At 53.4% G+C, this 22783-nt stretch overlaps 76 non-coding genes across 76 annotated transcripts; 31 read left to right on the top strand and 45 right to left on the bottom strand.

The window, feature by feature from the left end:
* The first annotated feature begins 10 nt into the window (after window positions 1–10).
* Trnar-acg lies at window positions 11–83 on the top strand. The gene has a single exon. It is a non-coding gene; the product is annotated as a tRNA-Arg (tRNA).
* Window positions 84–370: 287 nt separating this feature from the next.
* On the top strand, window positions 371–442 carry Trnam-cau. Its single transcript has one exon. It is a non-coding gene; the product is annotated as a tRNA-Met (tRNA).
* Window positions 443–687: 245 nt separating this feature from the next.
* Window positions 688–759, bottom strand: Trnad-guc. Its single transcript has one exon. It is a non-coding gene; the product is annotated as a tRNA-Asp (tRNA).
* A 107-nt stretch (window positions 760–866) lies between these two features.
* On the bottom strand, window positions 867–938 carry Trnad-guc. Its single transcript has one exon. It is a non-coding gene; the product is annotated as a tRNA-Asp (tRNA).
* A 107-nt stretch (window positions 939–1045) lies between these two features.
* Trnai-uau lies at window positions 1046–1137 on the bottom strand. Its single transcript is given in 2 exon segments — window positions 1046–1081; window positions 1100–1137. It is a non-coding gene; the product is annotated as a tRNA-Ile (tRNA).
* A 378-nt stretch (window positions 1138–1515) lies between these two features.
* Window positions 1516–1588, top strand: Trnar-acg. Its single transcript has one exon. It is a non-coding gene; the product is annotated as a tRNA-Arg (tRNA).
* A 287-nt stretch (window positions 1589–1875) lies between these two features.
* Window positions 1876–1947, top strand: Trnam-cau. Its single transcript has one exon. It is a non-coding gene; the product is annotated as a tRNA-Met (tRNA).
* A 245-nt stretch (window positions 1948–2192) lies between these two features.
* Trnad-guc lies at window positions 2193–2264 on the bottom strand. Its single transcript has one exon. It is a non-coding gene; the product is annotated as a tRNA-Asp (tRNA).
* A 107-nt stretch (window positions 2265–2371) lies between these two features.
* Window positions 2372–2443, bottom strand: Trnad-guc. Its single transcript has one exon. It is a non-coding gene; the product is annotated as a tRNA-Asp (tRNA).
* A 107-nt stretch (window positions 2444–2550) lies between these two features.
* On the bottom strand, window positions 2551–2642 carry Trnai-uau. Its single transcript is given in 2 exon segments — window positions 2551–2586; window positions 2605–2642. It is a non-coding gene; the product is annotated as a tRNA-Ile (tRNA).
* Window positions 2643–3020: 378 nt separating this feature from the next.
* Window positions 3021–3093, top strand: Trnar-acg. Its single transcript has one exon. It is a non-coding gene; the product is annotated as a tRNA-Arg (tRNA).
* Window positions 3094–3380: 287 nt separating this feature from the next.
* Window positions 3381–3452, top strand: Trnam-cau. Its single transcript has one exon. It is a non-coding gene; the product is annotated as a tRNA-Met (tRNA).
* A 245-nt stretch (window positions 3453–3697) lies between these two features.
* Trnad-guc lies at window positions 3698–3769 on the bottom strand. Its single transcript has one exon. It is a non-coding gene; the product is annotated as a tRNA-Asp (tRNA).
* A 107-nt stretch (window positions 3770–3876) lies between these two features.
* On the bottom strand, window positions 3877–3948 carry Trnad-guc. The gene has a single exon. It is a non-coding gene; the product is annotated as a tRNA-Asp (tRNA).
* A 107-nt stretch (window positions 3949–4055) lies between these two features.
* On the bottom strand, window positions 4056–4147 carry Trnai-uau. Its single transcript is given in 2 exon segments — window positions 4056–4091; window positions 4110–4147. It is a non-coding gene; the product is annotated as a tRNA-Ile (tRNA).
* Window positions 4148–4525: 378 nt separating this feature from the next.
* Trnar-acg lies at window positions 4526–4598 on the top strand. The gene has a single exon. It is a non-coding gene; the product is annotated as a tRNA-Arg (tRNA).
* A 287-nt stretch (window positions 4599–4885) lies between these two features.
* Window positions 4886–4957, top strand: Trnam-cau. Its single transcript has one exon. It is a non-coding gene; the product is annotated as a tRNA-Met (tRNA).
* A 245-nt stretch (window positions 4958–5202) lies between these two features.
* Window positions 5203–5274, bottom strand: Trnad-guc. The gene has a single exon. It is a non-coding gene; the product is annotated as a tRNA-Asp (tRNA).
* A 107-nt stretch (window positions 5275–5381) lies between these two features.
* On the bottom strand, window positions 5382–5453 carry Trnad-guc. Its single transcript has one exon. It is a non-coding gene; the product is annotated as a tRNA-Asp (tRNA).
* Window positions 5454–5560: 107 nt separating this feature from the next.
* On the bottom strand, window positions 5561–5652 carry Trnai-uau. Its single transcript is given in 2 exon segments — window positions 5561–5596; window positions 5615–5652. It is a non-coding gene; the product is annotated as a tRNA-Ile (tRNA).
* A 378-nt stretch (window positions 5653–6030) lies between these two features.
* On the top strand, window positions 6031–6103 carry Trnar-acg. Its single transcript has one exon. It is a non-coding gene; the product is annotated as a tRNA-Arg (tRNA).
* A 287-nt stretch (window positions 6104–6390) lies between these two features.
* On the top strand, window positions 6391–6462 carry Trnam-cau. Its single transcript has one exon. It is a non-coding gene; the product is annotated as a tRNA-Met (tRNA).
* Window positions 6463–6707: 245 nt separating this feature from the next.
* Window positions 6708–6779, bottom strand: Trnad-guc. Its single transcript has one exon. It is a non-coding gene; the product is annotated as a tRNA-Asp (tRNA).
* A 107-nt stretch (window positions 6780–6886) lies between these two features.
* On the bottom strand, window positions 6887–6958 carry Trnad-guc. Its single transcript has one exon. It is a non-coding gene; the product is annotated as a tRNA-Asp (tRNA).
* Window positions 6959–7065: 107 nt separating this feature from the next.
* Trnai-uau lies at window positions 7066–7157 on the bottom strand. The gene is given in 2 exon segments: window positions 7066–7101; window positions 7120–7157. It is a non-coding gene; the product is annotated as a tRNA-Ile (tRNA).
* Window positions 7158–7535: 378 nt separating this feature from the next.
* Trnar-acg lies at window positions 7536–7608 on the top strand. Its single transcript has one exon. It is a non-coding gene; the product is annotated as a tRNA-Arg (tRNA).
* A 287-nt stretch (window positions 7609–7895) lies between these two features.
* On the top strand, window positions 7896–7967 carry Trnam-cau. The gene has a single exon. It is a non-coding gene; the product is annotated as a tRNA-Met (tRNA).
* Window positions 7968–8212: 245 nt separating this feature from the next.
* On the bottom strand, window positions 8213–8284 carry Trnad-guc. Its single transcript has one exon. It is a non-coding gene; the product is annotated as a tRNA-Asp (tRNA).
* A 107-nt stretch (window positions 8285–8391) lies between these two features.
* On the bottom strand, window positions 8392–8463 carry Trnad-guc. Its single transcript has one exon. It is a non-coding gene; the product is annotated as a tRNA-Asp (tRNA).
* A 107-nt stretch (window positions 8464–8570) lies between these two features.
* Trnai-uau lies at window positions 8571–8662 on the bottom strand. Its single transcript is given in 2 exon segments — window positions 8571–8606; window positions 8625–8662. It is a non-coding gene; the product is annotated as a tRNA-Ile (tRNA).
* A 378-nt stretch (window positions 8663–9040) lies between these two features.
* Trnar-acg lies at window positions 9041–9113 on the top strand. Its single transcript has one exon. It is a non-coding gene; the product is annotated as a tRNA-Arg (tRNA).
* Window positions 9114–9400: 287 nt separating this feature from the next.
* On the top strand, window positions 9401–9472 carry Trnam-cau. Its single transcript has one exon. It is a non-coding gene; the product is annotated as a tRNA-Met (tRNA).
* Window positions 9473–9717: 245 nt separating this feature from the next.
* Window positions 9718–9789, bottom strand: Trnad-guc. The gene has a single exon. It is a non-coding gene; the product is annotated as a tRNA-Asp (tRNA).
* Window positions 9790–9896: 107 nt separating this feature from the next.
* Window positions 9897–9968, bottom strand: Trnad-guc. The gene has a single exon. It is a non-coding gene; the product is annotated as a tRNA-Asp (tRNA).
* Window positions 9969–10075: 107 nt separating this feature from the next.
* Trnai-uau lies at window positions 10076–10167 on the bottom strand. The gene is given in 2 exon segments: window positions 10076–10111; window positions 10130–10167. It is a non-coding gene; the product is annotated as a tRNA-Ile (tRNA).
* Window positions 10168–10545: 378 nt separating this feature from the next.
* Window positions 10546–10618, top strand: Trnar-acg. The gene has a single exon. It is a non-coding gene; the product is annotated as a tRNA-Arg (tRNA).
* A 287-nt stretch (window positions 10619–10905) lies between these two features.
* Window positions 10906–10977, top strand: Trnam-cau. Its single transcript has one exon. It is a non-coding gene; the product is annotated as a tRNA-Met (tRNA).
* A 245-nt stretch (window positions 10978–11222) lies between these two features.
* On the bottom strand, window positions 11223–11294 carry Trnad-guc. Its single transcript has one exon. It is a non-coding gene; the product is annotated as a tRNA-Asp (tRNA).
* A 107-nt stretch (window positions 11295–11401) lies between these two features.
* On the bottom strand, window positions 11402–11473 carry Trnad-guc. The gene has a single exon. It is a non-coding gene; the product is annotated as a tRNA-Asp (tRNA).
* Window positions 11474–11580: 107 nt separating this feature from the next.
* Window positions 11581–11672, bottom strand: Trnai-uau. The gene is given in 2 exon segments: window positions 11581–11616; window positions 11635–11672. It is a non-coding gene; the product is annotated as a tRNA-Ile (tRNA).
* A 378-nt stretch (window positions 11673–12050) lies between these two features.
* Trnar-acg lies at window positions 12051–12123 on the top strand. Its single transcript has one exon. It is a non-coding gene; the product is annotated as a tRNA-Arg (tRNA).
* A 287-nt stretch (window positions 12124–12410) lies between these two features.
* On the top strand, window positions 12411–12482 carry Trnam-cau. The gene has a single exon. It is a non-coding gene; the product is annotated as a tRNA-Met (tRNA).
* Window positions 12483–12727: 245 nt separating this feature from the next.
* Trnad-guc lies at window positions 12728–12799 on the bottom strand. Its single transcript has one exon. It is a non-coding gene; the product is annotated as a tRNA-Asp (tRNA).
* A 107-nt stretch (window positions 12800–12906) lies between these two features.
* Window positions 12907–12978, bottom strand: Trnad-guc. Its single transcript has one exon. It is a non-coding gene; the product is annotated as a tRNA-Asp (tRNA).
* Window positions 12979–13085: 107 nt separating this feature from the next.
* Trnai-uau lies at window positions 13086–13177 on the bottom strand. Its single transcript is given in 2 exon segments — window positions 13086–13121; window positions 13140–13177. It is a non-coding gene; the product is annotated as a tRNA-Ile (tRNA).
* A 378-nt stretch (window positions 13178–13555) lies between these two features.
* On the top strand, window positions 13556–13628 carry Trnar-acg. Its single transcript has one exon. It is a non-coding gene; the product is annotated as a tRNA-Arg (tRNA).
* A 287-nt stretch (window positions 13629–13915) lies between these two features.
* On the top strand, window positions 13916–13987 carry Trnam-cau. The gene has a single exon. It is a non-coding gene; the product is annotated as a tRNA-Met (tRNA).
* A 245-nt stretch (window positions 13988–14232) lies between these two features.
* Window positions 14233–14304, bottom strand: Trnad-guc. Its single transcript has one exon. It is a non-coding gene; the product is annotated as a tRNA-Asp (tRNA).
* Window positions 14305–14411: 107 nt separating this feature from the next.
* Window positions 14412–14483, bottom strand: Trnad-guc. The gene has a single exon. It is a non-coding gene; the product is annotated as a tRNA-Asp (tRNA).
* Window positions 14484–14590: 107 nt separating this feature from the next.
* Trnai-uau lies at window positions 14591–14682 on the bottom strand. The gene is given in 2 exon segments: window positions 14591–14626; window positions 14645–14682. It is a non-coding gene; the product is annotated as a tRNA-Ile (tRNA).
* A 378-nt stretch (window positions 14683–15060) lies between these two features.
* On the top strand, window positions 15061–15133 carry Trnar-acg. The gene has a single exon. It is a non-coding gene; the product is annotated as a tRNA-Arg (tRNA).
* A 287-nt stretch (window positions 15134–15420) lies between these two features.
* Trnam-cau lies at window positions 15421–15492 on the top strand. Its single transcript has one exon. It is a non-coding gene; the product is annotated as a tRNA-Met (tRNA).
* Window positions 15493–15737: 245 nt separating this feature from the next.
* On the bottom strand, window positions 15738–15809 carry Trnad-guc. Its single transcript has one exon. It is a non-coding gene; the product is annotated as a tRNA-Asp (tRNA).
* Window positions 15810–15916: 107 nt separating this feature from the next.
* On the bottom strand, window positions 15917–15988 carry Trnad-guc. The gene has a single exon. It is a non-coding gene; the product is annotated as a tRNA-Asp (tRNA).
* A 107-nt stretch (window positions 15989–16095) lies between these two features.
* On the bottom strand, window positions 16096–16187 carry Trnai-uau. The gene is given in 2 exon segments: window positions 16096–16131; window positions 16150–16187. It is a non-coding gene; the product is annotated as a tRNA-Ile (tRNA).
* A 378-nt stretch (window positions 16188–16565) lies between these two features.
* On the top strand, window positions 16566–16638 carry Trnar-acg. Its single transcript has one exon. It is a non-coding gene; the product is annotated as a tRNA-Arg (tRNA).
* A 287-nt stretch (window positions 16639–16925) lies between these two features.
* Trnam-cau lies at window positions 16926–16997 on the top strand. The gene has a single exon. It is a non-coding gene; the product is annotated as a tRNA-Met (tRNA).
* A 245-nt stretch (window positions 16998–17242) lies between these two features.
* Window positions 17243–17314, bottom strand: Trnad-guc. Its single transcript has one exon. It is a non-coding gene; the product is annotated as a tRNA-Asp (tRNA).
* Window positions 17315–17421: 107 nt separating this feature from the next.
* On the bottom strand, window positions 17422–17493 carry Trnad-guc. The gene has a single exon. It is a non-coding gene; the product is annotated as a tRNA-Asp (tRNA).
* Window positions 17494–17600: 107 nt separating this feature from the next.
* Trnai-uau lies at window positions 17601–17692 on the bottom strand. The gene is given in 2 exon segments: window positions 17601–17636; window positions 17655–17692. It is a non-coding gene; the product is annotated as a tRNA-Ile (tRNA).
* A 378-nt stretch (window positions 17693–18070) lies between these two features.
* On the top strand, window positions 18071–18143 carry Trnar-acg. The gene has a single exon. It is a non-coding gene; the product is annotated as a tRNA-Arg (tRNA).
* Window positions 18144–18430: 287 nt separating this feature from the next.
* Trnam-cau lies at window positions 18431–18502 on the top strand. The gene has a single exon. It is a non-coding gene; the product is annotated as a tRNA-Met (tRNA).
* A 245-nt stretch (window positions 18503–18747) lies between these two features.
* Trnad-guc lies at window positions 18748–18819 on the bottom strand. Its single transcript has one exon. It is a non-coding gene; the product is annotated as a tRNA-Asp (tRNA).
* Window positions 18820–18926: 107 nt separating this feature from the next.
* Window positions 18927–18998, bottom strand: Trnad-guc. The gene has a single exon. It is a non-coding gene; the product is annotated as a tRNA-Asp (tRNA).
* A 107-nt stretch (window positions 18999–19105) lies between these two features.
* On the bottom strand, window positions 19106–19197 carry Trnai-uau. Its single transcript is given in 2 exon segments — window positions 19106–19141; window positions 19160–19197. It is a non-coding gene; the product is annotated as a tRNA-Ile (tRNA).
* A 378-nt stretch (window positions 19198–19575) lies between these two features.
* Trnar-acg lies at window positions 19576–19648 on the top strand. The gene has a single exon. It is a non-coding gene; the product is annotated as a tRNA-Arg (tRNA).
* Window positions 19649–19935: 287 nt separating this feature from the next.
* Trnam-cau lies at window positions 19936–20007 on the top strand. Its single transcript has one exon. It is a non-coding gene; the product is annotated as a tRNA-Met (tRNA).
* Window positions 20008–20252: 245 nt separating this feature from the next.
* Window positions 20253–20324, bottom strand: Trnad-guc. The gene has a single exon. It is a non-coding gene; the product is annotated as a tRNA-Asp (tRNA).
* A 107-nt stretch (window positions 20325–20431) lies between these two features.
* Trnad-guc lies at window positions 20432–20503 on the bottom strand. The gene has a single exon. It is a non-coding gene; the product is annotated as a tRNA-Asp (tRNA).
* A 107-nt stretch (window positions 20504–20610) lies between these two features.
* Trnai-uau lies at window positions 20611–20702 on the bottom strand. The gene is given in 2 exon segments: window positions 20611–20646; window positions 20665–20702. It is a non-coding gene; the product is annotated as a tRNA-Ile (tRNA).
* Window positions 20703–21080: 378 nt separating this feature from the next.
* Trnar-acg lies at window positions 21081–21153 on the top strand. Its single transcript has one exon. It is a non-coding gene; the product is annotated as a tRNA-Arg (tRNA).
* A 287-nt stretch (window positions 21154–21440) lies between these two features.
* Trnam-cau lies at window positions 21441–21512 on the top strand. Its single transcript has one exon. It is a non-coding gene; the product is annotated as a tRNA-Met (tRNA).
* A 245-nt stretch (window positions 21513–21757) lies between these two features.
* Window positions 21758–21829, bottom strand: Trnad-guc. Its single transcript has one exon. It is a non-coding gene; the product is annotated as a tRNA-Asp (tRNA).
* Window positions 21830–21936: 107 nt separating this feature from the next.
* Window positions 21937–22008, bottom strand: Trnad-guc. The gene has a single exon. It is a non-coding gene; the product is annotated as a tRNA-Asp (tRNA).
* Window positions 22009–22115: 107 nt separating this feature from the next.
* Window positions 22116–22207, bottom strand: Trnai-uau. Its single transcript is given in 2 exon segments — window positions 22116–22151; window positions 22170–22207. It is a non-coding gene; the product is annotated as a tRNA-Ile (tRNA).
* Window positions 22208–22585: 378 nt separating this feature from the next.
* Trnar-acg lies at window positions 22586–22658 on the top strand. Its single transcript has one exon. It is a non-coding gene; the product is annotated as a tRNA-Arg (tRNA).
* The last annotated feature ends 125 nt before the right edge of the window (window positions 22659–22783 follow it).

The following is a 22783-nucleotide window of genomic DNA, read 5'->3' as shown; positions in this document are numbered from 1 at the left end:
TGCTGCCACTGGCCCTGTGGCGCAACGGATAACGCGTCTGACTACGGATCAGAAGATTCCAGGTTCGAATCCTGGCAGGGTCGGCGTTTTGTTAGTTGCCGACGCGTAGCTGGGCAGTGGATTTCGTATGTCGCCGCACCGTGGAGTGCTTTGTTGCTCCTGTGCATCTCGCAGCTGCATGTCGAGTCGATCGTGGTAAATATCGCTGCCTGCAAGCGTCAGCGTAGCGTCAGTCGAGCAAAGTCGAGACAAGTCAAGCTGAGAGCTGTAGGAGATGATACGCAATTAAATACAGGCGTGTGAAAGCGACGCAGACAACACTTTCCAAGTGTCCCACGTCACGTGGCGAAGAGCCGGCGCAACCCCAGGCAGCAGAGTGGCGCAGTGGAAGCGTGCTGGGCCCATAACCCAGAGGTCCGTGGATCGAAACCACGCTCTGCTAAAATTATTTCTTTTGCGGACTGTGCCGAGCTCGATTATTACGCCCACAGCGTCGGCTGGGGTGCTTTGATACAGCGTTAACAGCATACCCCGCAATTCTGAAATGTGAAGAATGCGAGAACCACTTCCTAAGTTGTAGCATTTTTTAAGATTTTGCGCCAACTACACTCCACGATCGCAAAGTTAATGCTCTTACGACCCACATACGCGCAACACTCGAACAGGGTTGTGAGATAAAAATCGCATCTCCCCGGCGGGGAATCGAACCCCGGTCTCCCGCGTGACAGGCGGGGATACTAACCACTATACTACCGAGGATGCGCTGTAGACAGGTGCCTGTGTGCGAGAGATATGGTGCTAGTCGCCGCAAACGACCTACACTAAGTTCGGCGAGTGATAGAGCAGCAATTACAAATCGGATGTGCCTCCCCGGCGGGGAATCGAACCCCGGTCTCCCGCGTGACAGGCGGGGATACTAACCACTATACTACCGAGGAAGACGCAGCTAGCGTCTCGAATGCACAATTATGTTACTCAAATAGCTGATACATCTCAAACCTAGCCTCCTGTTGCTGTCAGAGACAGCTGCTAAGAAATAAAAGTATGCCCCAGGTGAGGCTCGAACTCACAACCCCGGCATTGCTCACGGCTACTGCCTTATAAGTACCGTGCGCTAACCAACTGCGCCACTGGGGCTACAACAGAGTGCTTTCAGTTAGCGGTATTCACTTTGCTGCAAACCAGTGGTGGCCACAGAAACATACGATCGCCACCTGATGCCATACTGCGACTTTGGCACCTGACTACCAATGCTTCGTGCTATTCTTGTTTCATATGCTACGCTTACATGCACATCAACCGGCTCTCGTCGTCGAGAAAACGTGGGAAAACGCGCGCCTTGCCTTCTGCTACCTGTCGAACAGCGAGAGCAGATGCGTGGCAAGCTCTAAGCTCTGCAGGCGCACTGCGGCCACGCAGCTGCACGAAAGGTACCTTCCTTGGGAGCTTGCTCAGCCATGGAGAACACGTTTCTTAGCGAACTGCACTTGTCTCGTAGAAAGAAATGCTGCCACTGGCCCTGTGGCGCAACGGATAACGCGTCTGACTACGGATCAGAAGATTCCAGGTTCGAATCCTGGCAGGGTCGGCGTTTTGTTAGTTGCCGACGCGTAGCTGGGCAGTGGATTTCGTATGTCGCCGCACCGTGGAGTGCTTTGTTGCTCCTGTGCATCTCGCAGCTGCATGTCGAGTCGATCGTGGTAAATATCGCTGCCTGCAAGCGTCAGCGTAGCGTCAGTCGAGCAAAGTCGAGACAAGTCAAGCTGAGAGCTGTAGGAGATGATACGCAATTAAATACAGGCGTGTGAAAGCGACGCAGACAACACTTTCCAAGTGTCCCACGTCACGTGGCGAAGAGCCGGCGCAACCCCAGGCAGCAGAGTGGCGCAGTGGAAGCGTGCTGGGCCCATAACCCAGAGGTCCGTGGATCGAAACCACGCTCTGCTAAAATTATTTCTTTTGCGGACTGTGCCGAGCTCGATTATTACGCCCACAGCGTCGGCTGGGGTGCTTTGATACAGCGTTAACAGCATACCCCGCAATTCTGAAATGTGAAGAATGCGAGAACCACTTCCTAAGTTGTAGCATTTTTTAAGATTTTGCGCCAACTACACTCCACGATCGCAAAGTTAATGCTCTTACGACCCACATACGCGCAACACTCGAACAGGGTTGTGAGATAAAAATCGCATCTCCCCGGCGGGGAATCGAACCCCGGTCTCCCGCGTGACAGGCGGGGATACTAACCACTATACTACCGAGGATGCGCTGTAGACAGGTGCCTGTGTGCGAGAGATATGGTGCTAGTCGCCGCAAACGACCTACACTAAGTTCGGCGAGTGATAGAGCAGCAATTACAAATCGGATGTGCCTCCCCGGCGGGGAGTCGAACCCCGGTCTCCCGCGTGACAGGCGGGGATACTAACCACTATACTACCGAGGAAGACGCAGCTAGCGTCTCGAATGCACAATTATGTTACTCAAATAGCTGATACATCTCAAACCTAGCCTCCTGTTGCTGTCAGAGACAGCTGCTAAGAAATAAAAGTATGCCCCAGGTGAGGCTCGAACTCACAACCCCGGCATTGCTCACGGCTACTGCCTTATAAGTACCGTGCGCTAACCAATTGCGCCACTGGGGCTACAACAGAGTGCTTTCAGTTAGCGGTATTCACTTTGCTGCAAACCAGTGGTGGCCACAGAAACATACGATCGCCACCTGATGCCATACTGCGACTTTGGCACCTGACTACCAATGCTTCGTGCTATTCTTGTTTCATATGCTACGCTTACATGCACATCAACCGGCTCTCGTCGTCGAGAAAACGTGGGAAAACGCGCGCCTTGCCTTCTGCTACCTGTCGAACAGCGAGAGCAGATGCGTGGCAAGCTCTAAGCTCCGCAGGCGCACTGCGGCCACGCAGCTGCACGAAAGGTACCTTCCTTGGGAGCTTGCTCAGCCATGGAGAACACGTTTCTTAGCGAATTGCACTTGTCTCGTAGAAAGAAATGCTGCCACTGGCCCTGTGGCGCAACGGATAACGCGTCTGACTACGGATCAGAAGATTCCAGGTTCGAATCCTGGCAGGGTCGGCGTTTTGTTAGTTGCCGACGCGTAGCTGGGCAGTGGATTTCGTATGTCGCCGCACCGTGGAGTGCTTTGTTGCTCCTGTGCATCTCGCAGCTGCATGTCGAGTCGATCGTGGTAAATATCGCTGCCTGCAAGCGTCAGCGTAGCGTCAGTCGAGCAAAGTCGAGACAAGTCAAGCTGAGAGCTGTAGGAGATGATACGCAATTAAATACAGGCGTGTGAAAGCGACGCAGACAACACTTTCCAAGTGTCCCACGTCACGTGGCGAAGAGCCGGCGCAACCCCAGGCAGCAGAGTGGCGCAGTGGAAGCGTGCTGGGCCCATAACCCAGAGGTCCGTGGATCGAAACCACGCTCTGCTAAAATTATTTCTTTTGCGGACTGTGCCGAGCTCGATTATTACGCCCACAGCGTCGGCTGGGGTGCTTTGATACAGCGTTAACAGCATACCCCGCAATTCTGAAATGTGAAGAATGCGAGAACCACTTCCTAAGTTGTAGCATTTTTTAAGATTTTGCGCCAACTACACTCCACGATCGCAAAGTTAATGCTCTTACGACCCACATACGCGCAACACTCGAACAGGGTTGTGAGATAAAAATCGCATCTCCCCGGCGGGGAATCGAACCCCGGTCTCCCGCGTGACAGGCGGGGATACTAACCACTATACTACCGAGGATGCGCTGTAGACAGGTGCCTGTGTGCGAGAGATATGGTGCTAGTAGCCGCAAACGACCTACACTAAGTTCGGCGAGTGATAGAGCAGCAATTACAAATCGGATGTGCCTCCCCGGCGGGGAATCGAACCCCGGTCTCCCGCGTGACAGGCGGGGATACTAACCACTATACTACCGAGGAAGACGCAGCTAGCGTCTCGAATGCACAATTATGTTACTCAAATAGCTGATACATCTCAAACCTAGCCTCCTGTTGCTGTCAGAGACAGCTGCTAAGAAATAAAAGTATGCCCCAGGTGAGGCTCGAACTCACAACCCCGGCATTGCTCACGGCTACTGCCTTATAAGTACCGTGCGCTAACCAATTGCGCCACTGGGGCTACAACAGAGTGCTTTCAGTTAGCGGTATTCACTTTGCTGCAAACCAGTGGTGGCCACAGAAACATACGATCGCCACCTGATGCCATACTGCGACTTTGGCACCTGACTACCAATGCTTCGTGCTATTCTTGTTTCATATGCTACGCTTACATGCACATCAACCGGCTCTCGTCGTCGAGAAAACGTGGGAAAACGCGCGCCTTGCCTTCTGCTACCTGTCGAACAGCGAGAGCAGATGCGTGGCAAGCTCTAAGCTCTGCAGGCGCACTGCGGCCACGCAGCTGCACGAAAGGTACCTTCCTTGGGAGCTTGCTCAGCCATGGAGAACACGTTTCTTAGCGAACTGCACTTGTCTCGTAGAAAGAAATGCTGCCACTGGCCCTGTGGCGCAACGGATAACGCGTCTGACTACGGATCAGAAGATTCCAGGTTCGAATCCTGGCAGGGTCGGCGTTTTGTTAGTTGCCGACGCGTAGCTGGGCAGTGGATTTCGTATGTCGCCGCACCGTGGAGTGCTTTGTTGCTCCTGTGCATCTCGCAGCTGCATGTCGAGTCGATCGTGGTAAATATCGCTGCCTGCAAGCGTCAGCGTAGCGTCAGTCGAGCAAAGTCGAGACAAGTCAAGCTGAGAGCTGTAGGAGATGATACGCAATTAAATACAGGCGTGTGAAAGCGACGGAGACAACACTTTCCAAGTGTCCCACGTCACGTGGCGAAGAGCCGGCGCAACCCCAGGCAGCAGAGTGGCGCAGTGGAAGCGTGCTGGGCCCATAACCCAGAGGTCCGTGGATCGAAACCACGCTCTGCTAAAATTATTTCTTTTGCGGACTGTGCCGAGCTCGATTATTACGCCCACAGCGTCGGCTGGGGTGCTTTGATACAGCGTTAACAGCATACCCCGCAATTCTGAAATGTGAAGAATGCGAGAACCACTTCCTAAGTTGTAGCATTTTTTAAGATTTTGCGCCAACTACACTCCACGATCGCAAAGTTAATGCTCTTACGACCCACATACGCGCAACACTCGAACAGGGTTGTGAGATAAAAATCGCATCTCCCCGGCGGGGAATCGAACCCCGGTCTCCCGCGTGACAGGCGGGGATACTAACCACTATACTACCGAGGATGCGCTGTAGACAGGTGCCTGTGTGCGAGAGATATGGTGCTAGTCGCCGCAAACGACCTACACTAAGTTCGGCGAGTGATAGAGCAGCAATTACAAATCGGATGTGCCTCCCCGGCGGGGAGTCGAACCCCGGTCTCCCGCGTGACAGGCGGGGATACTAACCACTATACTACCGAGGAAGACGCAGCTAGCGTCTCGAATGCACAATTATGTTACTCAAATAGCTGATACATCTCAAACCTAGCCTCCTGTTGCTGTCAGAGACAGCTGCTAAGAAATAAAAGTATGCCCCAGGTGAGGCTCGAACTCACAACCCCGGCATTGCTCACGGCTACTGCCTTATAAGTACCGTGCGCTAACCAATTGCGCCACTGGGGCTACAACAGAGTGCTTTCAGTTAGCGGTATTCACTTTGCTGCAAACCAGTGGTGGCCACAGAAACATACGATCGCCACCTGATGCCATACTGCGACTTTGGCACCTGACTACCAATGCTTCGTGCTATTCTTGTTTCATATCCTACGCTTACATGCACATCAACCGGCTCTCGTCGTCGAGAAAACGTGGGAAAACGCGCGCCTTGCCTTCTGCTACCTGTCGAACAGCGAGAGCAGATGCGTGGCAAGCTCTAAGCTCCGCAGGCGCACTGCGGCCACGCAGCTGCACGAAAGGTACCTTCCTTGGGAGCTTGCTCAGCCATGGAGAACACGTTTCTTAGCGAATTGCACTTGTCTCGTAGAAAGAAATGCTGCCACTGGCCCTGTGGCGCAACGGATAACGCGTCTGACTACGGATCAGAAGATTCCAGGTTCGAATCCTGGCAGGGTCGGCGTTTTGTTAGTTGCCGACGCGTAGCTGGGCAGTGGATTTCGTATGTCGCCGCACCGTGGAGTGCTTTGTTGCTCCTGTGCATCTCGCAGCTGCATGTCGAGTCGATCGTGGTAAATATCGCTGCCTGCAAGCGTCAGCGTAGCGTCAGTCGAGCAAAGTCGAGACAAGTCAAGCTGAGAGCTGTAGGAGATGATACGCAATTAAATACAGGCGTGTGAAAGCGACGCAGACAACACTTTCCAAGTGTCCCACGTCACGTGGCGAAGAGCCGGCGCAACCCCAGGCAGCAGAGTGGCGCAGTGGAAGCGTGCTGGGCCCATAACCCAGAGGTCCGTGGATCGAAACCACGCTCTGCTAAAATTATTTCTTTTGCGGACTGTGCCGAGCTCGATTATTACGCCCACAGCGTCGGCTGGGGTGCTTTGATACAGCGTTAACAGCATACCCCGCAATTCTGAAATGTGAAGAATGCGAGAACCACTTCCTAAGTTGTAGCATTTTTTAAGATTTTGCGCCAACTACACTCCACGATCGCAAAGTTAATGCTCTTACGACCCACATACGCGCAACACTCGAACAGGGTTGTGAGATAAAAATCGCATCTCCCCGGCGGGGAATCGAACCCCGGTCTCCCGCGTGACAGGCGGGGATACTAACCACTATACTACCGAGGATGCGCTGTAGACAGGTGCCTGTGTGCGAGAGATATGGTGCTAGTAGCCGCAAACGACCTACACTAAGTTCGGCGAGTGATAGAGCAGCAATTACAAATCGGATGTGCCTCCCCGGCGGGGAATCGAACCCCGGTCTCCCGCGTGACAGGCGGGGATACTAACCACTATACTACCGAGGAAGACGCAGCTAGCGTCTCGAATGCACAATTATGTTACTCAAATAGCTGATACATCTCAAACCTAGCCTCCTGTTGCTGTCAGAGACAGCTGCTAAGAAATAAAAGTATGCCCCAGGTGAGGCTCGAACTCACAACCCCGGCATTGCTCACGGCTACTGCCTTATAAGTACCGTGCGCTAACCAATTGCGCCACTGGGGCTACAACAGAGTGCTTTCAGTTAGCGGTATTCACTTTGCTGCAAACCAGTGGTGGCCACAGAAACATACGATCGCCACCTGATGCCATACTGCGACTTTGGCACCTGACTACCAATGCTTCGTGCTATTCTTGTTTCATATGCTACGCTTACATGCACATCAACCGGCTCTCGTCGTCGAGAAAACGTGGGAAAACGCGCGCCTTGCCTTCTGCTACCTGTCGAACAGCGAGAGCAGATGCGTGGCAAGCTCTAAGCTCTGCAGGCGCACTGCGGCCACGCAGCTGCACGAAAGGTACCTTCCTTGGGAGCTTGCTCAGCCATGGAGAACACGTTTCTTAGCGAACTGCACTTGTCCCGTAGAAAGAAATGCTGCCACTGGCCCTGTGGCGCAACGGATAACGCGTCTGACTACGGATCAGAAGATTCCAGGTTCGAATCCTGGCAGGGTCGGCGTTTTGTTAGTTGCCGACGCGTAGCTGGGCAGTGGATTTCGTATGTCGCCGCACCGTGGAGTGCTTTGTTGCTCCTGTGCATCTCGCAGCTGCATGTCGAGTCGATCGTGGTAAATATCGCTGCCTGCAAGCGTCAGCGTATCGTCAGTCGAGCAAAGTCGAGACAAGTCAAGCTGAGAGCTGTAGGAGATGATACGCAATTAAATACAGGCGTGTGAAAGCGACGCAGACAACACTTTCCAAGTGTCCCACGTCACGTGGCGAAGAGCCGGCGCAACCCCAGGCAGCAGAGTGGCGCAGTGGAAGCGTGCTGGGCCCATAACCCAGAGGTCCGTGGATCGAAACCACGCTCTGCTAAAATTATTTCTTTTGCGGACTGTGCCGAGCTCGATTATTACGCCCACAGCGTCGGCTGGGGTGCTTTGATACAGCGTTAACAGCATACCCCGCAATTCTGAAATGTGAAGAATGCGAGAACCACTTCCTAAGTTGTAGCATTTTTTAAGATTTTGCGCCAACTACACTCCACGATCGCAAAGTTAATGCTCTTACGACCCACATACGCGCAACACTCGAACAGGGTTGTGAGATAAAAATCGCATCTCCCCGGCGGGGAATCGAACCCCGGTCTCCCGCGTGACAGGCGGGGATACTAACCACTATACTACCGAGGATGCGCTGTAGACAGGTGCCTGTGTGCGAGAGATATGGTGCTAGTAGCCGCAAACGACCTACACTAAGTTCGGCGAGTGATAGAGCAGCAATTACAAATCGGATGTGCCTCCCCGGCGGGGAATCGAACCCCGGTCTCCCGCGTGACAGGCGGGGATACTAACCACTATACTACCGAGGAAGACGCAGCTAGCGTCTCGAATGCACAATTATGTTACTCAAATAGCTGATACATCTCAAACCTAGCCTCCTGTTGCTGTCAGAGACAGCTGCTAAGAAATAAAAGTATGCCCCAGGTGAGGCTCGAACTCACAACCCCGGCATTGCTCACGGCTACTGCCTTATAAGTACCGTGCGCTAACCAATTGCGCCACTGGGGCTACAACAGAGTGCTTTCAGTTAGCGGTATTCACTTTGCTGCAAACCAGTGGTGGCCACAGAAACATACGATCGCCACCTGATGCCATACTGCGACTTTGGCACCTGACTACCAATGCTTCGTGCTATTCTTGTTTCATATGCTACGCTTACATGCACATCAACCGGCTCTCGTCGTCGAGAAAACGTGGGAAAACGCGCGCCTTGCCTTCTGCTACCTGTCGAACAGCGAGAGCAGATGCGTGGCAAGCTCTAAGCTCTGCAGGCGCACTGCGGCCACGCAGCTGCACGAAAGGTACCTTCCTTGGGAGCTTGCTCAGCCATGGAGAACACGTTTCTTAGCGAACTGCACTTGTCCCGTAGAAAGAAATGCTGCCACTGGCCCTGTGGCGCAACGGATAACGCGTCTGACTACGGATCAGAAGATTCCAGGTTCGAATCCTGGCAGGGTCGGCGTTTTGTTAGTTGCCGACGCGTAGCTGGGCAGTGGATTTCGTATGTCGCCGCACCGTGGAGTGCTTTGTTGCTCCTGTGCATCTCGCAGCTGCATGTCGAGTCGATCGTGGTAAATATCGCTGCCTGCAAGCGTCAGCGTAGCGTCAGTCGAGCAAAGTCGAGACAAGTCAAGCTGAGAGCTGTAGGAGATGATACGCAATTAAATACAGGCGTGTGAAAGCGACGCAGACAACACTTTCCAAGTGTCCCACGTCACGTGGCGAAGAGCCGGCGCAACCCCAGGCAGCAGAGTGGCGCAGTGGAAGCGTGCTGGGCCCATAACCCAGAGGTCCGTGGATCGAAACCACGCTCTGCTAAAATTATTTCTTTTGCGGACTGTGCCGAGCTCGATTATTACGCCCACAGCGTCGGCTGGGGTGCTTTGATACAGCGTTAACAGCATACCCCGCAATTCTGAAATGTGAAGAATGCGAGAACCACTTCCTAAGTTGCAGCATTTTTTAAGATTTTGCGCCAACTACACTCCACGATCGCAAAGTTAATGCTCTTACGACCCACATACGCGCAACACTCGAACAGGGTTGTGAGATAAAAATCGCATCTCCCCGGCGGGGAATCGAACCCCGGTCTCCCGCGTGACAGGCGGGGATACTAACCACTATACTACCGAGGATGCGCTGTAGACAGGTGCCTGTGTGCGAGAGATATGGTGCTAGTAGCCGCAAACGACCTACACTAAGTTCGGCGAGTGATAGAGCAGCAATTACAAATCGGATGTGCCTCCCCGGCGGGGAATCGAACCCCGGTCTCCCGCGTGACAGGCGGGGATACTAACCACTATACTACCGAGGAAGACGCAGCTAGCGTCTCGAATGCACAATTATGTTACTCAAATAGCTGATACATCTCAAACCTAGCCTCCTGTTGCTGTCAGAGACAGCTGCTAAGAAATAAAAGTATGCCCCAGGTGAGGCTCGAACTCACAACCCCGGCATTGCTCACGGCTACTGCCTTATAAGTACCGTGCGCTAACCAATTGCGCCACTGGGGCTACAACAGAGTGCTTTCAGTTAGCGGTATTCACTTTGCTGCAAACCAGTGGTGGCCACAGAAACATACGATCGCCACCTGATGCCATACTGCGACTTTGGCACCTGACTACCAATGCTTCGTGCTATTCTTGTTTCATATGCTACGCTTACATGCACATCAACCGGCTCTCGTCGTCGAGAAAACGTGGGAAAACGCGCGCCTTGCCTTCTGCTACCTGTCGAACAGCGAGAGCAGATGCGTGGCAAGCTCTAAGCTCCGCAGGCGCACTGCGGCCACGCAGCTGCACGAAAGGTACCTTCCTTGGGAGCTTGCTCAGCCATGGAGAACACGTTTCTTAGCGAATTGCACTTGTCTCGTAGAAAGAAATGCTGCCACTGGCCCTGTGGCGCAACGGATAACGCGTCTGACTACGGATCAGAAGATTCCAGGTTCGAATCCTGGCAGGGTCGGCGTTTTGTTAGTTGCCGACGCGTAGCTGGGCAGTGGATTTCGTATGTCGCCGCACCGTGGAGTGCTTTGTTGCTCCTGTGCATCTCGCAGCTGCATGTCGAGTCGATCGTGGTAAATATCGCTGCCTGCAAGCGTCAGCGTAGCGTCAGTCGAGCAAAGTCGAGACAAGTCAAGCTGAGAGCTGTAGGAGATGATACGCAATTAAATACAGGCGTGTGAAAGCGACGCAGACAACACTTTCCAAGTGTCCCACGTCACGTGGCGAAGAGCCGGCGCAACCCCAGGCAGCAGAGTGGCGCAGTGGAAGCGTGCTGGGCCCATAACCCAGAGGTCCGTGGATCGAAACCACGCTCTGCTAAAATTATTTCTTTTGCGGACTGTGCCGAGCTCGATTATTACGCCCACAGCGTCGGCTGGGGTGCTTTGATACAGCGTTAACAGCATACCCCGCAATTCTGAAATGTGAAGAATGCGAGAACCACTTCCTAAGTTGTAGCATTTTTTAAGATTTTGCGCCAACTACACTCCACGATCGCAAAGTTAATGCTCTTACGACCCACATACGCGCAACACTCGAACAGGGTTGTGAGATAAAAATCGCATCTCCCCGGCGGGGAATCGAACCCCGGTCTCCCGCGTGACAGGCGGGGATACTAACCACTATACTACCGAGGATGCGCTGTAGACAGGTGCCTGTGTGCGAGAGATATGGTGCTAGTAGCCGCAAACGACCTACACTAAGTTCGGCGAGTGATAGAGCAGCAATTACAAATCGGATGTGCCTCCCCGGCGGGGAATCGAACCCCGGTCTCCCGCGTGACAGGCGGGGATACTAACCACTATACTACCGAGGAAGACGCAGCTAGCGTCTCGAATGCACAATTATGTTACTCAAATAGCTGATACATCTCAAACCTAGCCTCCTGTTGCTGTCAGAGACAGCTGCTAAGAAATAAAAGTATGCCCCAGGTGAGGCTCGAACTCACAACCCCGGCATTGCTCACGGCTACTGCCTTATAAGTACCGTGCGCTAACCAATTGCGCCACTGGGGCTACAACAGAGTGCTTTCAGTTAGCGGTATTCACTTTGCTGCAAACCAGTGGTGGCCACAGAAACATACGATCGCCACCTGATGCCATACTGCGACTTTGGCACCTGACTACCAATGCTTCGTGCTATTCTTGTTTCATATGCTACGCTTACATGCACATCAACCGGCTCTCGTCGTCGAGAAAACGTGGGAAAACGCGCGCCTTGCCTTCTGCTACCTGTCGAACAGCGAGAGCAGATGCGTGGCAAGCTCTAAGCTCTGCAGGCGCACTGCGGCCACGCAGCTGCACGAAAGGTACCTTCCTTGGGAGCTTGCTCAGCCATGGAGAACACGTTCCTTAGCGAACTGCACTTGTCCCGTAGAAAGAAATGCTGCCACTGGCCCTGTGGCGCAACGGATAACGCGTCTGACTACGGATCAGAAGATTCCAGGTTCGAATCCTGGCAGGGTCGGCGTTTTGTTAGTTGCCGACGCGTAGCTGGGCAGTGGATTTCGTATGTCGCCGCACCGTGGAGTGCTTTGTTGCTCCTGTGCATCTCGCAGCTGCATGTCGAGTCGATCGTGGTAAATATCGCTGCCTGCAAGCGTCAGCGTATCGTCAGTCGAGCAAAGTCGAGACAAGTCAAGCTGAGAGCTGTAGGAGATGATACGCAATTAAATACAGGCGTGTGAAAGCGACGCAGACAACACTTTCCAAGTGTCCCACGTCACGTGGCGAAGAGCCGGCGCAACCCCAGGCAGCAGAGTGGCGCAGTGGAAGCGTGCTGGGCCCATAACCCAGAGGTCCGTGGATCGAAACCACGCTCTGCTAAAATTATTTCTTTTGCGGACTGTGCCGAGCTCGATTATTACGCCCACAGCGTCGGCTGGGGTGCTTTGATACAGCGTTAACAGCATACCCCGCAATTCTGAAATGTGAAGAATGCGAGAACCACTTCCTAAGTTGTAGCATTTTTTAAGATTTTGCGCCAACTACACTCCACGATCGCAAAGTTAATGCTCTTACGACCCACATACGCGCAACACTCGAACAGGGTTGTGAGATAAAAATCGCATCTCCCCGGCGGGGAATCGAACCCCGGTCTCCCGCGTGACAGGCGGGGATACTAACCACTATACTACCGAGGATGCGCTGTAGACAGGTGCCTGTGTGCGAGAGATATGGTGCTAGTAGCCGCAAACGACCTACACTAAGTTCGGCGAGTGATAGAGCAGCAATTACAAATCGGATGTGCCTCCCCGGCGGGGAATCGAACCCCGGTCTCCCGCGTGACAGGCGGGGATACTAACCACTATACTACCGAGGAAGACGCAGCTAGCGTCTCGAATGCACAATTATGTTACTCAAATAGCTGATACATCTCAAACCTAGCCTCCTGTTGCTGTCAGAGACAGCTGCTAAGAAATAAAAGTATGCCCCAGGTGAGGCTCGAACTCACAACCCCGGCATTGCTCACGGCTACTGCCTTATAAGTACCGTGCGCTAACCAATTGCGCCACTGGGGCTACAACAGAGTGCTTTCAGTTAGCGGTATTCACTTTGCTGCAAACCAGTGGTGGCCACAGAAACATACGATCGCCACCTGATGCCATACTGCGACTTTGGCACCTGACTACCAATGCTTCGTGCTATTCTTGTTTCATATGCTACGCTTACATGCACATCAACCGGCTCTCGTCGTCGAGAAAACGTGGGAAAACGCGCGCCTTGCCTTCTGCTACCTGTCGAACAGCGAGAGCAGATGCGTGGCAAGCTCTAAGCTCTGCAGGCGCACTGCGGCCACGCAGCTGCACGAAAGGTACCTTCCTTGGGAGCTTGCTCAGCCATGGAGAACACGTTCCTTAGCGAACTGCACTTGTCCCGTAGAAAGAAATGCTGCCACTGGCCCTGTGGCGCAACGGATAACGCGTCTGACTACGGATCAGAAGATTCCAGGTTCGAATCCTGGCAGGGTCGGCGTTTTGTTAGTTGCCGACGCGTAGCTGGGCAGTGGATTTCGTATGTCGCCGCACCGTGGAGTGCTTTGTTGCTCCTGTGCATCTCGCAGCTGCATGTCGAGTCGATCGTGGTAAATATCGCTGCCTGCAAGCGTCAGCGTATCGTCAGTCGAGCAAAGTCGAGACAAGTCAAGCTGAGAGCTGTAGGAGATGATACGCAATTAAATACAGGCGTGTGAAAGCGACGCAGACAACACTTTCCAAGTGTCCCACGTCACGTGGCGAAGAGCCGGCGCAACCCCAGGCAGCAGAGTGGCGCAGTGGAAGCGTGCTGGGCCCATAACCCAGAGGTCCGTGGATCGAAACCACGCTCTGCTAAAATTATTTCTTTTGCGGACTGTGCCGAGCTCGATTATTACGCCCACAGCGTCGGCTGGGGTGCTTTGATACAGCGTTAACAGCATACCCCGCAATTCTGAAATGTGAAGAATGCGAGAACCACTTCCTAAGTTGCAGCATTTTTTAAGATTTTGCGCCAACTACACTCCACGATCGCAAAGTTAATGCTCTTACGACCCACATACGCGCAACACTCGAACAGGGTTGTGAGATAAAAATCGCATCTCCCCGGCGGGGAATCGAACCCCGGTCTCCCGCGTGACAGGCGGGGATACTAACCACTATACTACCGAGGATGCGCTGTAGACAGGTGCCTGTGTGCGAGAGATATGGTGCTAGTAGCCGCAAACGACCTACACTAAGTTCGGCGAGTGATAGAGCAGCAATTACAAATCGGATGTGCCTCCCCGGCGGGGAATCGAACCCCGGTCTCCCGCGTGACAGGCGGGGATACTAACCACTATACTACCGAGGAAGACGCAGCTAGCGTCTCGAATGCACAATTATGTTACTCAAATAGCTGATACATCTCAAACCTAGCCTCCTGTTGCTGTCAGAGACAGCTGCTAAGAAATAAAAGTATGCCCCAGGTGAGGCTCGAACTCACAACCCCGGCATTGCTCACGGCTACTGCCTTATAAGTACCGTGCGCTAACCAATTGCGCCACTGGGGCTACAACAGAGTGCTTTCAGTTAGCGGTATTCACTTTGCTGCAAACCAGTGGTGGCCACAGAAACATACGATCGCCACCTGATGCCATACTGCGACTTTGGCACCTGACTACCAATGCTTCGTGCTATTCTTGTTTCATATGCTACGCTTACATGCACATCAACCGGCTCTCGTCGTCGAGAAAACGTGGGAAAACGCGCGCCTTGCCTTCTGCTACCTGTCGAACAGCGAGAGCAGATGCGTGGCAAGCTCTAAGCTCCGCAGGCGCACTGCGGCCACGCAGCTGCACGAAAGGTACCTTCCTTGGGAGCTTGCTCAGCCATGGAGAACACGTTTCTTAGCGAATTGCACTTGTCTCGTAGAAAGAAATGCTGCCACTGGCCCTGTGGCGCAACGGATAACGCGTCTGACTACGGATCAGAAGATTCCAGGTTCGAATCCTGGCAGGGTCGGCGTTTTGTTAGTTGCCGACGCGTAGCTGGGCAGTGGATTTCGTATGTCGCCGCACCGTGGAGTGCTTTGTTGCTCCTGTGCATCTCGCAGCTGCATGTCGAGTCGATCGTGGTAAATATCGCTGCCTGCAAGCGTCAGCGTAGCGTCAGTCGAGCAAAGTCGAGACAAGTCAAGCTGAGAGCTGTAGGAGATGATACGCAATTAAATACAGGCGTGTGAAAGCGACGCAGACAACACTTTCCAAGTGTCCCACGTCACGTGGCGAAGAGCCGGCGCAACCCCAGGCAGCAGAGTGGCGCAGTGGAAGCGTGCTGGGCCCATAACCCAGAGGTCCGTGGATCGAAACCACGCTCTGCTAAAATTATTTCTTTTGCGGACTGTGCCGAGCTCGATTATTACGCCCACAGCGTCGGCTGGGGTGCTTTGATACAGCGTTAACAGCATACCCCGCAATTCTGAAATGTGAAGAATGCGAGAACCACTTCCTAAGTTGTAGCATTTTTTAAGATTTTGCGCCAACTACACTCCACGATCGCAAAGTTAATGCTCTTACGACCCACATACGCGCAACACTCGAACAGGGTTGTGAGATAAAAATCGCATCTCCCCGGCGGGGAATCGAACCCCGGTCTCCCGCGTGACAGGCGGGGATACTAACCACTATACTACCGAGGATGCGCTGTAGACAGGTGCCTGTGTGCGAGAGATATGGTGCTAGTAGCCGCAAACGACCTACACTAAGTTCGGCGAGTGATAGAGCAGCAATTACAAATCGGATGTGCCTCCCCGGCGGGGAATCGAACCCCGGTCTCCCGCGTGACAGGCGGGGATACTAACCACTATACTACCGAGGAAGACGCAGCTAGCGTCTCGAATGCACAATTATGTTACTCAAATAGCTGATACATCTCAAACCTAGCCTCCTGTTGCTGTCAGAGACAGCTGCTAAGAAATAAAAGTATGCCCCAGGTGAGGCTCGAACTCACAACCCCGGCATTGCTCACGGCTACTGCCTTATAAGTACCGTGCGCTAACCAATTGCGCCACTGGGGCTACAACAGAGTGCTTTCAGTTAGCGGTATTCACTTTGCTGCAAACCAGTGGTGGCCACAGAAACATACGATCGCCACCTGATGCCATACTGCGACTTTGGCACCTGACTACCAATGCTTCGTGCTATTCTTGTTTCATATGCTACGCTTACATGCACATCAACCGGCTCTCGTCGTCGAGAAAACGTGGGAAAACGCGCGCCTTGCCTTCTGCTACCTGTCGAACAGCGAGAGCAGATGCGTGGCAAGCTCTAAGCTCTGCAGGCGCACTGCGGCCACGCAGCTGCACGAAAGGTACCTTCCTTGGGAGCTTGCTCAGCCATGGAGAACACGTTCCTTAGCGAACTGCACTTGTCCCGTAGAAAGAAATGCTGCCACTGGCCCTGTGGCGCAACGGATAACGCGTCTGACTACGGATCAGAAGATTCCAGGTTCGAATCCTGGCAGGGTCGGCGTTTTGTTAGTTGCCGACGCGTAGCTGGGCAGTGGATTTCGTATGTCGCCGCACCGTGGAGTGCTTTGTTGCTCCTGTGCATCTCGCAGCTGCATGTCGAGTCGATCGTGGTAAATATCGCTGCCTGCAAGCGTCAGCGTATCGTCAGTCGAGCAAAGTCGAGACAAGTCAAGCTGAGAGCTGTAGGAGATGATACGCAATTAAATACAGGCGTGTGAAAGCGACGCAGACAACACTTTCCAAGTGTCCCACGTCACGTGGCGAAGAGCCGGCGCAACCCCAGGCAGCAGAGTGGCGCAGTGGAAGCGTGCTGGGCCCATAACCCAGAGGTCCGTGGATCGAAACCACGCTCTGCTAAAATTATTTCTTTTGCGGACTGTGCCGAGCTCGATTATTACGCCCACAGCGTCGGCTGGGGTGCTTTGATACAGCGTTAACAGCATACCCCGCAATTCTGAAATGTGAAGAATGCGAGAACCACTTCCTAAGTTGCAGCATTTTTTAAGATTTTGCGCCAACTACACTCCACGATCGCAAAGTTAATGCTCTTACGACCCACATACGCGCAACACTCGAACAGGGTTGTGAGATAAAAATCGCATCTCCCCGGCGGGGAATCGAACCCCGGTCTCCCGCGTGACAGGCGGGGATACTAACCACTATACTACCGAGGATGCGCTGTAGACAGGTGCCTGTGTGCGAGAGATATGGTGCTAGTAGCCGCAAACGACCTACACTAAGTTCGGCGAGTGATAGAGCAGCAATTACAAATCGGATGTGCCTCCCCGGCGGGGAATCGAACCCCGGTCTCCCGCGTGACAGGCGGGGATACTAACCACTATACTACCGAGGAAGACGCAGCTAGCGTCTCGAATGCACAATTATGTTACTCAAATAGCTGATACATCTCAAACCTAGCCTCCTGTTGCTGTCAGAGACAGCTGCTAAGAAATAAAAGTATGCCCCAGGTGAGGCTCGAACTCACAACCCCGGCATTGCTCACGGCTACTGCCTTATAAGTACCGTGCGCTAACCAATTGCGCCACTGGGGCTACAACAGAGTGCTTTCAGTTAGCGGTATTCACTTTGCTGCAAACCAGTGGTGGCCACAGAAACATACGATCGCCACCTGATGCCATACTGCGACTTTGGCACCTGACTACCAATGCTTCGTGCTATTCTTGTTTCATATGCTACGCTTACATGCACATCAACCGGCTCTCGTCGTCGAGAAAACGTGGGAAAACGCGCGCCTTGCCTTCTGCTACCTGTCGAACAGCGAGAGCAGATGCGTGGCAAGCTCTAAGCTCTGCAGGCGCACTGCGGCCACGCAGCTGCACGAAAGGTACCTTCCTTGGGAGCTTGCTCAGCCATGGAGAACACGTTCCTTAGCGAACTGCACTTGTCCCGTAGAAAGAAATGCTGCCACTGGCCCTGTGGCGCAACGGATAACGCGTCTGACTACGGATCAGAAGATTCCAGGTTCGAATCCTGGCAGGGTCGGCGTTTTGTTAGTTGCCGACGCGTAGCTGGGCAGTGGATTTCGTATGTCGCCGCACCGTGGAGTGCTTTGTTGCTCCTGTGCATCTCGCAGCTGCATGTCGAGTCGATCGTGGTAAATATCGCTGCCTGCAAGCGTCAGCGTATCGTCAGTCGAGCAAAGTCGAGACAAGTCAAGCTGAGAGCTGTAGGAGATGATACGCAATTAAATACAGGCGTGTGAAAGCGACGCAGACAACACTTTCCAAGTGTCCCACGTCACGTGGCGAAGAGCCGGCGCAACCCCAGGCAGCAGAGTGGCGCAGTGGAAGCGTGCTGGGCCCATAACCCAGAGGTCCGTGGATCGAAACCACGCTCTGCTAAAATTATTTCTTTTGCGGACTGTGCCGAGCTCGATTATTACGCCCACAGCGTCGGCTGGGGTGCTTTGATACAGCGTTAACAGCATACCCCGCAATTCTGAAATGTGAAGAATGCGAGAACCACTTCCTAAGTTGCAGCATTTTTTAAGATTTTGCGCCAACTACACTCCACGATCGCAAAGTTAATGCTCTTACGACCCACATACGCGCAACACTCGAACAGGGTTGTGAGATAAAAATCGCATCTCCCCGGCGGGGAATCGAACCCCGGTCTCCCGCGTGACAGGCGGGGATACTAACCACTATACTACCGAGGATGCGCTGTAGACAGGTGCCTGTGTGCGAGAGATATGGTGCTAGTAGCCGCAAACGACCTACACTAAGTTCGGCGAGTGATAGAGCAGCAATTACAAATCGGATGTGCCTCCCCGGCGGGGAATCGAACCCCGGTCTCCCGCGTGACAGGCGGGGATACTAACCACTATACTACCGAGGAAGACGCAGCTAGCGTCTCGAATGCACAATTATGTTACTCAAATAGCTGATACATCTCAAACCTAGCCTCCTGTTGCTGTCAGAGACAGCTGCTAAGAAATAAAAGTATGCCCCAGGTGAGGCTCGAACTCACAACCCCGGCATTGCTCACGGCTACTGCCTTATAAGTACCGTGCGCTAACCAATTGCGCCACTGGGGCTACAACAGAGTGCTTTCAGTTAGCGGTATTCACTTTGCTGCAAACCAGTGGTGGCCACAGAAACATACGATCGCCACCTGATGCCATACTGCGACTTTGGCACCTGACTACCAATGCTTCGTGCTATTCTTGTTTCATATGCTACGCTTACATGCACATCAACCGGCTCTCGTCGTCGAGAAAACGTGGGAAAACGCGCGCCTTGCCTTCTGCTACCTGTCGAACAGCGAGAGCAGATGCGTGGCAAGCTCTAAGCTCCGCAGGCGCACTGCGGCCACGCAGCTGCACGAAAGGTACCTTCCTTGGGAGCTTGCTCAGCCATGGAGAACACGTTTCTTAGCGAATTGCACTTGTCTCGTAGAAAGAAATGCTGCCACTGGCCCTGTGGCGCAACGGATAACGCGTCTGACTACGGATCAGAAGATTCCAGGTTCGAATCCTGGCAGGGTCGGCGTTTTGTTAGTTGCCGACGCGTAGCTGGGCAGTGGATTTCGTATGTCGCCGCACCGTGGAGTGCTTTGTTGCTCCTGTGCATCTCGCAGCTGCATGTCGAGTCGATCGTGGTAAATATCGCTGCCTGCAAGCGTCAGCGTAGCGTCAGTCGAGCAAAGTCGAGACAAGTCAAGCTGAGAGCTGTAGGAGATGATACGCAATTAAATACAGGCGTGTGAAAGCGACGCAGACAACACTTTCCAAGTGTCCCACGTCACGTGGCGAAGAGCCGGCGCAACCCCAGGCAGCAGAGTGGCGCAGTGGAAGCGTGCTGGGCCCATAACCCAGAGGTCCGTGGATCGAAACCACGCTCTGCTAAAATTATTTCTTTTGCGGACTGTGCCGAGCTCGATTATTACGCCCACAGCGTCGGCTGGGGTGCTTTGATACAGCGTTAACAGCATACCCCGCAATTCTGAAATGTGAAGAATGCGAGAACCACTTCCTAAGTTGTAGCATTTTTTAAGATTTTGCGCCAACTACACTCCACGATCGCAAAGTTAATGCTCTTACGACCCACATACGCGCAACACTCGAACAGGGTTGTGAGATAAAAATCGCATCTCCCCGGCGGGGAATCGAACCCCGGTCTCCCGCGTGACAGGCGGGGATACTAACCACTATACTACCGAGGATGCGCTGTAGACAGGTGCCTGTGTGCGAGAGATATGGTGCTAGTAGCCGCAAACGACCTACACTAAGTTCGGCGAGTGATAGAGCAGCAATTACAAATCGGATGTGCCTCCCCGGCGGGGAATCGAACCCCGGTCTCCCGCGTGACAGGCGGGGATACTAACCACTATACTACCGAGGAAGACGCAGCTAGCGTCTCGAATGCACAATTATGTTACTCAAATAGCTGATACATCTCAAACCTAGCCTCCTGTTGCTGTCAGAGACAGCTGCTAAGAAATAAAAGTATGCCCCAGGTGAGGCTCGAACTCACAACCCCGGCATTGCTCACGGCTACTGCCTTATAAGTACCGTGCGCTAACCAATTGCGCCACTGGGGCTACAACAGAGTGCTTTCAGTTAGCGGTATTCACTTTGCTGCAAACCAGTGGTGGCCACAGAAACATACGATCGCCACCTGATGCCATACTGCGACTTTGGCACCTGACTACCAATGCTTCGTGCTATTCTTGTTTCATATGCTACGCTTACATGCACATCAACCGGCTCTCGTCGTCGAGAAAACGTGGGAAAACGCGCGCCTTGCCTTCTGCTACCTGTCGAACAGCGAGAGCAGATGCGTGGCAAGCTCTAAGCTCTGCAGGCGCACTGCGGCCACGCAGCTGCACGAAAGGTACCTTCCTTGGGAGCTTGCTCAGCCATGGAGAACACGTTTCTTAGCGAACTGCACTTGTCCCGTAGAAAGAAATGCTGCCACTGGCCCTGTGGCGCAACGGATAACGCGTCTGACTACGGATCAGAAGATTCCAGGTTCGAATCCTGGCAGGGTCGGCGTTTTGTTAGTTGCCGACGCGTAGCTGGGCAGTGGATTTCGTATGTCGCCGCACCGTGGAGTGCTTTGTTGCTCCTGTGCATCTCGCAGCTGCATGTCGAGTCGATCGTGGTAAATATCGCTGCCTGCAAGCGTCAGCGTATCGTCAGTCGAGCAAAGTCGAGACAAGTCAAGCTGAGAGCTGTAGGAGATGATACGCAATTAAATACAGGCGTGTGAAAGCGACGCAGACAACACTTTCCAAGTGTCCCACGTCACGTGGCGAAGAGCCGGCGCAACCCCAGGCAGCAGAGTGGCGCAGTGGAAGCGTGCTGGGCCCATAACCCAGAGGTCCGTGGATCGAAACCACGCTCTGCTAAAATTATTTCTTTTGCGGACTGTGCCGAGCTCGATTATTACGCCCACAGCGTCGGCTGGGGTGCTTTGATACAGCGTTAACAGCATACCCCGCAATTCTGAAATGTGAAGAATGCGAGAACCACTTCCTAAGTTGCAGCATTTTTTAAGATTTTGCGCCAACTACACTCCACGATCGCAAAGTTAATGCTCTTACGACCCACATACGCGCAACACTCGAACAGGGTTGTGAGATAAAAATCGCATCTCCCCGGCGGGGAATCGAACCCCGGTCTCCCGCGTGACAGGCGGGGATACTAACCACTATACTACCGAGGATGCGCTGTAGACAGGTGCCTGTGTGCGAGAGATATGGTGCTAGTAGCCGCAAACGACCTACACTAAGTTCGGCGAGTGATAGAGCAGCAATTACAAATCGGATGTGCCTCCCCGGCGGGGAATCGAACCCCGGTCTCCCGCGTGACAGGCGGGGATACTAACCACTATACTACCGAGGAAGACGCAGCTAGCGTCTCGAATGCACAATTATGTTACTCAAATAGCTGATACATCTCAAACCTAGCCTCCTGTTGCTGTCAGAGACAGCTGCTAAGAAATAAAAGTATGCCCCAGGTGAGGCTCGAACTCACAACCCCGGCATTGCTCACGGCTACTGCCTTATAAGTACCGTGCGCTAACCAATTGCGCCACTGGGGCTACAACAGAGTGCTTTCAGTTAGCGGTATTCACTTTGCTGCAAACCAGTGGTGGCCACAGAAACATACGATCGCCACCTGATGCCATACTGCGACTTTGGCACCTGACTACCAATGCTTCGTGCTATTCTTGTTTCATATGCTACGCTTACATGCACATCAACCGGCTCTCGTCGTCGAGAAAACGTGGGAAAACGCGCGCCTTGCCTTCTGCTACCTGTCGAACAGCGAGAGCAGATGCGTGGCAAGCTCTAAGCTCCGCAGGCGCACTGCGGCCACGCAGCTGCACGAAAGGTACCTTCCTTGGGAGCTTGCTCAGCCATGGAGAACACGTTTCTTAGCGAATTGCACTTGTCTCGTAGAAAGAAATGCTGCCACTGGCCCTGTGGCGCAACGGATAACGCGTCTGACTACGGATCAGAAGATTCCAGGTTCGAATCCTGGCAGGGTCGGCGTTTTGTTAGTTGCCGACGCGTAGCTGGGCAGTGGATTTCGTATGTCGCCGCACCGTGGAGTGCTTTGTTGCTCCTGTGCATCTCGCAGCTGCATGTCGAGTCGATCGTGGTAAATATCGCTG

The sequence above is a fragment of the Schistocerca americana genome, chromosome 8, assembly GCF_021461395.2.
Source record: "Schistocerca americana isolate TAMUIC-IGC-003095 chromosome 8, iqSchAmer2.1, whole genome shotgun sequence".
Taxonomy (NCBI): domain Eukaryota; kingdom Metazoa; phylum Arthropoda; class Insecta; order Orthoptera; family Acrididae; genus Schistocerca; species Schistocerca americana.
The sequence above is the reverse complement of the archived record's forward strand: the minus strand, read 5'-3'. Positions and strand labels throughout refer to the sequence as shown.